Here is an 8,497-nt window from a genome sequence, read left to right as displayed (position 1 = left end):
TTTAATATAGTTGTATTCTCTAGATTTCTTGGGATAACTTTTTTCATATCAATGCATTCTTTGTTTTATGTTGGGAAACATGTGAATGAGCTCTGAATATATATATATGAAAATATATATAGTTGCATGTCATGATTAAAGGAAGTCTGTAAGAACCACTTGTTGATATTAAGCAAACAATTTATTTAAATTATCATCTGCTATAAATGAATATGACATAAATCACATCTAGCCTGAATCAGGTTTAACTTACTATAGAAAAGGTATTGATATATAACGCAATGCAGAATGGAGAACAATCAAGCTTTCTTCCACCTGCTCCAAGACCTCTCCATAGATGTTTACAGATGCCAACCTTTTCACAGCTAAGAAAGGTTATAGCCATTTTTGGTACCTCTATTATTACAAATTATTAATAATATGGGACTATAATTAGTTTTGTTGGATACTGTGATACAGCAGCCTAGAGAATTTAATTGTGATACCCATAGGAGAGCAACTGTGTTTTAGAAATTTGAACAGAATCAAGCTGATTTGAGAGTTCACGTGGATAAGAGACAGAAATAATACCGTACTTCATTTAATTTCCTCTCCCATTTCCAGGGCTAGTACTAAAACAATACTACCAAGAATATTCCTGCATAAGCCATCTTAAGTATCACAACAGTGACAAACCTTAGAAGTATGCAGACCAAAGACATAATAAATGCCTTCCTGAAAATGAATCAAACAACTTCCCTTTGGAAGTATTTGGCTGTCATACCTCTATGGACAGGTTGGTTGTTTTCATTATTTCTGCTGTGATTACATGCTATTAACACCTCTAAAATGACTATGCGCCTTCAAATATTTCTCTAAGAGCAATGACTGTGGAATAGGCAGACTGTAGATCTCCCTAGAAACCAATAGTAGCTTTAATGAGCAAATCCACGACAAACAAGACGTTTAAGCATGAGACTAACAAACAAGCAACCACAAGGATTTAGTTTCATTCTTAGTCTGCTGTATTTCTGGTTTTGGATATCTAGAGGTACATTTTAAAGAGAGCTACTGACACCAGCACACAACTGAAAAGATCATAGAAACCATTCACGTTTGTATTGAATTACAAATTGCTTTTAAAAACAAGTTATACCAAAATTTTCCAATGTATAAAGTGGATCTTTGTATGCACTTGCACACCCACTCAGCTCCTATCATATGCCTGTGTTTGAAGAATGTAAAAACTCCTCAAAATTTGGGGTTGTTTAGGGATGAGAAAGAAGAAATCAAGGTTCTAGGTTCAGTCAGGTGCTCGGTATTTATTCTTGAAGACTGATTCCTGGCCTTACTGACTCCAGTGAGCTCCTTGTCACTGAAAAAAACAGCTGAGATAAACATCCACTTTGTCCGGTTTTCTCCAGTTCACAAGCTCTCCAACTCTGAAAGCCTATTTGAAATTGTGAGGAAGGCAAAGAAGCCTTTCACATTCAAGCAAACTGTCCTTCCCTGGGGAAAACTCCTTCCCAACCACTGCCAATGATGCAAGGGACAGAATATCCCTTACCTAGTAAGAGCAAAGGGTTGCTCAGGTGGTTCCAGCTCTTCTTGACCCTCAAGGCAGAGTTGGCTTTTTTGCTTACCTTGGCTGGCTGTGCCTGGGGCTCAGAGGATGTCTTTGGTGCGGCAGGACAGTTTCTCAAGGGTGAGAGTTCACCAGGAAAATGAGTATTCATGCCTCTCACCATCACTCTTACTGGACCTACTTCAATAGCCTGACAAGTGGGCATTTGGTCATCTGCAGGATTTTCTATTTGTCTTTGTGCAATACTATAGTCCCTTTTTTTCCAATTATTCTAGTTTACCATGATGTCCTGCTAGGAAAGACACAGGAGATGGCATGGGCCTGAGCTGCTAACACTGAAAGTTGCACTAGATGAAATTTTGCTGAAGTTAGGGCCTGTTCACTTGCAAGCACAGCTTTACAAGACCTTCTTTGTCCAACATATGAAGTACAGATTGTCTCAAAGTAAATGGAGGCAAATGAGCAAGGTCTGATATACAGTGAGTATTCAGAAAGAATAAAGTAGAAAAACAAAAAGGTAATTTCTTCAAGGGTATTGGCTGTAAGTCTGGGATTTCCTGGCTGCCTTACATAAAGTTTTACTGTTCGATGTATGAGTAGAATTTTCATCTAATTTTACCAATTTCAACCATTACCTCCTTTCTTTTATAAAACCAATTACTCATTAAGAAGAAGGGTTTCAGCTAATGAGTTCAATATAATTAAAAGGTTATTCAACATCCTTTTTCTTGAGCAGATGCTCCAGAGAGTCAACCCCAATTTATCATTTGGTTTCACAGACTTTAAGGGTATGTTAAGAATGACAAAACTCTTGATTATTTATTTAAAGGAATCTAAATATAGCTTCTTTTAATGTTTTAGTACCTAGCGAATAAAACAGCTGTCAGCAATATGTTCTACTGAGAGGCGTTCATATGAACACTAAGTCTGTTGTTTCTAATTTCAAAAGTATAGCCACAGTCAAAAGTCACCCACAGACAGGTGTGCAGTCCAAATATAAATTTTGTATTTGCCAGCACATATGCACATTAAATATGAAGATGGTAATACTAAGTTTTATGCACTGGAATAGTAAGAGCTCTAAAATTAATATCAAATGCCTTGACACTGTCGGATGGTTACCAGGTGCCTTACCCTATGAATTTTACATCATTAGGGACATATTTAAGAAACATGATTTGTGGTACAATATGTCACTGAAAATGCCAAATTCAAACATTGAATTATGTTGGGTAAAATAATTTCTCATGTTTGACAGATTTAAGTGGCTTAACGCGTGGAAGTTATTTTTGTCCTATGGGCTCTGTGAGCGCTTAGTACAGATATTTTCAAGTGGGCAAGCTAAGGATCTGGAACAGGATCACTGACTGAAAAGGTGCTGCACTTACTTATGGCCAGGTTGAATTGGTCCACAGTTTTCTACAGTTCTGAATAAAACAAAAAACCCAGCTTCAGAAACCAGCTACAGACTTTTACTTCACATGCAGTGAGTAGAAAAGTATGTGACAAAGTTCTGACGATGTTGATGTCACTGGCAAAACTCCTATGGAGTTTTAATAAAACTCTGGCCATTGATTCTAACAGGTACTAGAATATAAAAAAATTAATTAGATAGAGACTGAGCATAGGAGTAGGAGTTGCTTCATTTAATATAACACATTGTGTGAATTAAAACTTACTTTTTGTCTTTGCTTCTCCTCAACTAAGAACAATAGCATGTCTAAGGCTGTGTGGAAAAAGTTGAATACAAGCTCCAAGTAAAGATACTGAAGTTCAGAAATTTGTGAGTTTCTTTTCCCACGAAACTGTGCATAAACATTATTTTTAAAGGAGGAAGGGAGGGGAAGTAGAGGAATGAAACCAACCATTCTAAGATATTTCTGTATGAGAGAATTATTTCATTTAGCTAGAAATAGCGGGTATGACAGACAAAAGGAGTGTATTTTGAAATGAAGGCAGGATAGCTGCAACCACAAACATTCACACTCTCACTTTGCTCACAAAACCCTTTTTTTTATGTTTGTGTGCATGCCTGAAATATGTTAAATGTCTGCACATTTGTCAGACAAGTGTGGGACTGTGAATTGCCACCACTTGTGTATTCATCTCTGAGCACTGGAAACATGCTCTCTAGCAGGGTAGCAGTGGTCAGCAGCACCTTCCATGAGCAAAGAGAACACCATCAAAAGCCATTGCAGAATCAGAATAAACAGAGCAGTTTACTGAGTGCAGTTTACTGCTTTGAAGGAAATGTCTGAGACTGGTACTGACCTTTACTAATGGCCTATGAATTTTTAGTTAATAAAATTTTGATAAGTCTAAGTTAATCTTGAGTAATGTATCAGTACGGAAACAATCTAGTTCAAAGGATGATTAATCCATTCCAGTGTGATAAACATTAAGCAAGGATAATTAATTCCAGATTTTTAGATTCAAGCACTCAAGCTTCTGAATGGCTAATCAAATAAATACAATGGTAAGATAATTCAGGAAGTCTGATCACATCTCACATGCCCCACCAGAGGCCTCATCTATCATAAAAGAAATAATCTCATTCCTGGAGCAACTTGACAGCTCAGTCAGACATTGTTCCTAAAACTATCCATCTCACATCAAGCCATTCATCCAGAATAAACTGCTTCGACATTCACCTTGGAATTCTGTAATGGATATCTGTATGGATTTCTGTAATCCATATGCACTTTCACACAACTTTTCAAGTGTGTATGAGTCTTCATTATGACCTCCTGTTTGAAGCACTCAATTTATATCATCCTGGACCAAAGTAGATGTTAAATCAGTAAAATCTGGAATCAAATCTGGCAACCTTGGACATACCTTTAAATAATTCATCCGTGGTTTTTAGATGCATCTCTTCATACTTTGGAAAGCAAAGTCTGACATACAAAATGAAATATGAGGTTCACTACTATAAACCAATATTTATCCAGGAGGTAATAGTTAGAGTAAAATACACTTTTCCCCTATTTAAGTAAATGATACCATGAGACTAATAACTATAAGATTTTAAAATATAAGTTTTTGCCAAAAAAGGAAAACACAGCAAATTTAGGATGGTCCTGAATAAGTAAGGAGATTCGTAGAGAACCTACTGGGGAGGGCAGTTACAGTTACAGTCTTCCTGTAAGATTTGGGCTACGTGTGCTAGAGGCAAACAGAAAAAAATAGTGCCAGAGAATAATTGCTGAGTTCACACTGAGGTCTTTTTGGCATGATTGTCTTGTTTCCAGTACTTGATTGGCCAAATTACAGCTGTCACTGAAATGTGCCATTTGTGAGAAAAATGAAATGGTTATTCAAAACAAAGTCTTCACTGTAGAGTTGTATAATCCCTGGGAAATACATCATCCAGAGTTTCTGAAATGTCTACTGCTAATGTAAATAGCAAGATGTAAAGCAGAGAGAAAATGGATACGAGCAACAAGCTTGGGGGCTAAATTCCATCTTCACTTGGACTGTTGCAGCTGCAATGAATAGAAAACTCAGGCATTAAACTCTAATGTGTTCAAAATTTCTAATGTAACTCTGATCTGACTTCCAAAATAGGTGTTAGAAAATGATTTAAAAATGCGTTTGTTCTGACTGGAAAAAAAGTTTGAAGGAAGGAAGTCACTTTAATATTGTTCAAAGAAAGGACAACCAAATCATCAAGGTGTCCTTTAGAAACTGTGGAGAGTGGTTAGATCTCCTAACATGAGTTTGCCAAACGGCAAAATGAGATAGGATGTTTAGAGGGCCTATGAAAAACTGGATGCTTGGGCACTTTAAGTTTTCATTCTTTGTTTGACTAATACAACAAAATTTGAAACTTCACAAAAGACACCTTCACAGAAAGAACTACTATTTTTCCATTATACGATACCAAAAAGTGCTCCAAATGGGGCAGAATTAGATGGATGGATAGAGCAAAGTTCCTATTTTAACACAGAAATTAAGTCATTCAATATAGTGAGAAGATAGAAGGGAAATAATATTCTTGATATTTACCATTTAAAGCCAGATATGATGGCAAGAACTGAGAAATTACTAGGCTGCTAGAAAGAAACAAGACTTACTGTATAAAAATCATAAAGTTATCCTGTTTTCAGACATTAGCTTGGTAATGAAAGCCAGAAGAGCTGAAACCTAGCAAGCAGTATTTTATAAAAAACAGGAACTGCAGTTGGTACCACTGTTCCCAGTACACACAGCAGATGTGAGTATTGCTTAAGCACGCTAAGTTCAGGAGTGGAACCATGCCAAGAATGCTATCAACAAGCAGTACCTAGCAGGTTTCAAATGATGTCTTCCTCAAAACAAGAGCACGGAGTTTTTGTTTCTGTTACTGGGATTTATTTCATTCTGGGGAGCTTTTTTTTTTTTCAGATCTTGGGATGACGGGTCTACTAGAAACATGTCATTAGAAGACAACCACATCTCCCCTCCATTATTATATGTGCACACTGAAAGAGAAATCAGCGGGACTATCACCTCTGAATGCTTCTGTCTGGGGGAATCTCCCAGGAGATACAAGTATGCAAAGGAGCATTTAAATGTCTATTTCTGCATCACACATGCTTTGTATCTTGGTGCTTGAGTATAACTGCATCGAATTACTAAGGGTTGGAATGTCATCAGTAAATGTCAGAGCAGTATTTGAACTCTCCATTTATAGAACTTGAACTTCCTTTTTCTCTAAAGAGACACTGTAGGATTATATCTCTTCAGAAATATCCATGTGAAATTTCTCCTAAACCATAATCTTAGTAAAACAAGACTTAATAAAAGTAGGAAATTTATGTGAAATGGAAATAAACTAGGTTTTTTAAAATATATATGGACTAAAATTTCTTACAAGATAAACCTGATCATTCAGTTTACACTTAATTCCAGAGAAATGCAAGCATGAAATTTTATATTATTAAAGGCACTCTCCCCTCTCTTGATTGTTCTTAGCAACAGCAGGCTGCCACCTACAGAGATGCTCTCTTCCACTAATTTCAGGATCTTCTGATCCTGTTGAACATCTTTCAGAGCCACCATCCTTCCTTTCCAAAACCATACTCAAGCTCTTGTGTCTCATAAAAAGACGGAGGCCAGAATCTATTGAGAAAAAATAAAATGTAACAATCCTAGACCACTTTGTCTGCCTGTAACAATTCTCAAACAGGTCTCCAAGAAAGTTTTCACAGTAGTTTAATGATTCTCGAGAATATTTTAGGCAAAGATCTGATCTTTTATCATAGCTTGACTGGTTCTGAAATTTCATTATGACACCATTTATCTGACATTTTACTGTTTTGCAAAATTAAAGAAGTCTACATTGTGGGTAGACAATGAGCACCAATGGTAGAAGAGGAACAGGTTATTTAAAACCTTATGTGACATGCTTCTGCTGCTTGCTGGTTTTAAACAATTACACAGCCTTATCACTTTAAAAAAAAATAAACCAGCACTACTTATGACTCCGTGTACTTCACAGCTTTGATAGGATACTGCAGACATGAGGTGGATTTTATGTTTTACATAATATAATTGTACTGATTATCGAATCATTATCAAACATGGCAACCAATGAAGTATATTGTTTGTCTCTACAAAGTAATCAGTAGAAAAAAAAGTTGGCTGCTGAATCACTCGCTGTCTCAAAGGGGTTACTTGTGTACTTCAAGCTAAGTACACATAAATGACTACCAGCCTGCTACAGCAAATTCCACTTAAGTTCAAATGTCATCTCTGTTACAACGCAACCCAGTTTAAGAAAAAAAAAAAATCAACACAGCCTAAACAGTGCCATGTAAACGTTGATGCCATTACCGTGTTTTATATGGTACATAAAGCACAGGACCTCATATTCTACTGCACGGTAAGAAATTCAGAAACAAATTGGAAATAAAGCCTAGGGCAGAATCAGTAACATTTGCCTGTACTCTGGCAAAGTATTTGAAAGCTCCTAGATTGGGTTCTTTCTTCAGATTTCTTAAAATTTTGCCCTCTGGAAAAAGAATTAAATGTTAGTACAAAACAGTTTGCATTTTTCAGCATATTAATGTACTGATTTTCTCAAGAGGAAACAGGAGGAGGAAACCTTATTGTGGATGAATAGCCAATGTCCGGAGAATAACCTGAAATGCCAGCTTAGCATTTTTGCACTTCAAAAATGTCTTTGACTTTTATAAACAGGCATGATGGCAAAATTGAGGCTGTTAAAAATACATGGTTTACTTCAGTAGTTTATAATTCACAGTGGCATTTAGTGGGTGGAGTTGTAAATTAGTAAGTGGACTGCTGCCACAGCAGAGTAGGCTGATGCTCTGCAAAGGAGAATCTTTGCTAAGAATAGGAATGTGGTCACGGTGATAATGAACAAGGGCTTGGCCTGCCTGAAATGTTGATGGAGATCTGGAGATGGTTGTTGGATGTGTAACAGCTGCTCTAGAAATTAGATATTATAAAGGATTTTTTTGAAAGATTGAATTAGATGAAAAGCATGAAAAGCTTATCCAATAAGCCTTGGTTTCAATTTTTAGTAGTACCACCAAAAGGAAGAGTAGCACATGAAATATTTATGTAGTCAATAAATTGGAAGGTACCGTTTTACAGCCAACAGAATGTTATGTTTATTCTGTCATAAGAGGAAGGCAAGATTGCAGCAGTCTCTCTACAAATAAAAACATACTTTTCCCTATCACTTTTAAATGAAGTAGATTAATCTGCCATGAAAGTATTATGATATGTTAATTGGGTATTTGATCTGGTCTGTCAAACACTCAAACAAAAAAGGCCTGTTTATAAGTCAGTTACTTCCTGGAAACAATATTATTGTTCTTAATAAAACCACTAAAAGGCACTAAATTTCTATGAGCAGACATGATTTGCTTATCACTAGGATAATATTTCTTTGAACTGTTAATAGCTGTAAAGGTCTTATCC

This window comes from Tyto alba, unplaced genomic scaffold, assembly GCF_018691265.1.
Source record: "Tyto alba isolate M040663 unplaced genomic scaffold, T.alba_DEE_v4.0 Super-Scaffold_1000006, whole genome shotgun sequence".
NCBI classification, from domain to species: Eukaryota; Metazoa; Chordata; class Aves; order Strigiformes; family Tytonidae; genus Tyto; species Tyto alba.
Note: the sequence above shows the minus strand (reverse complement) of the source record.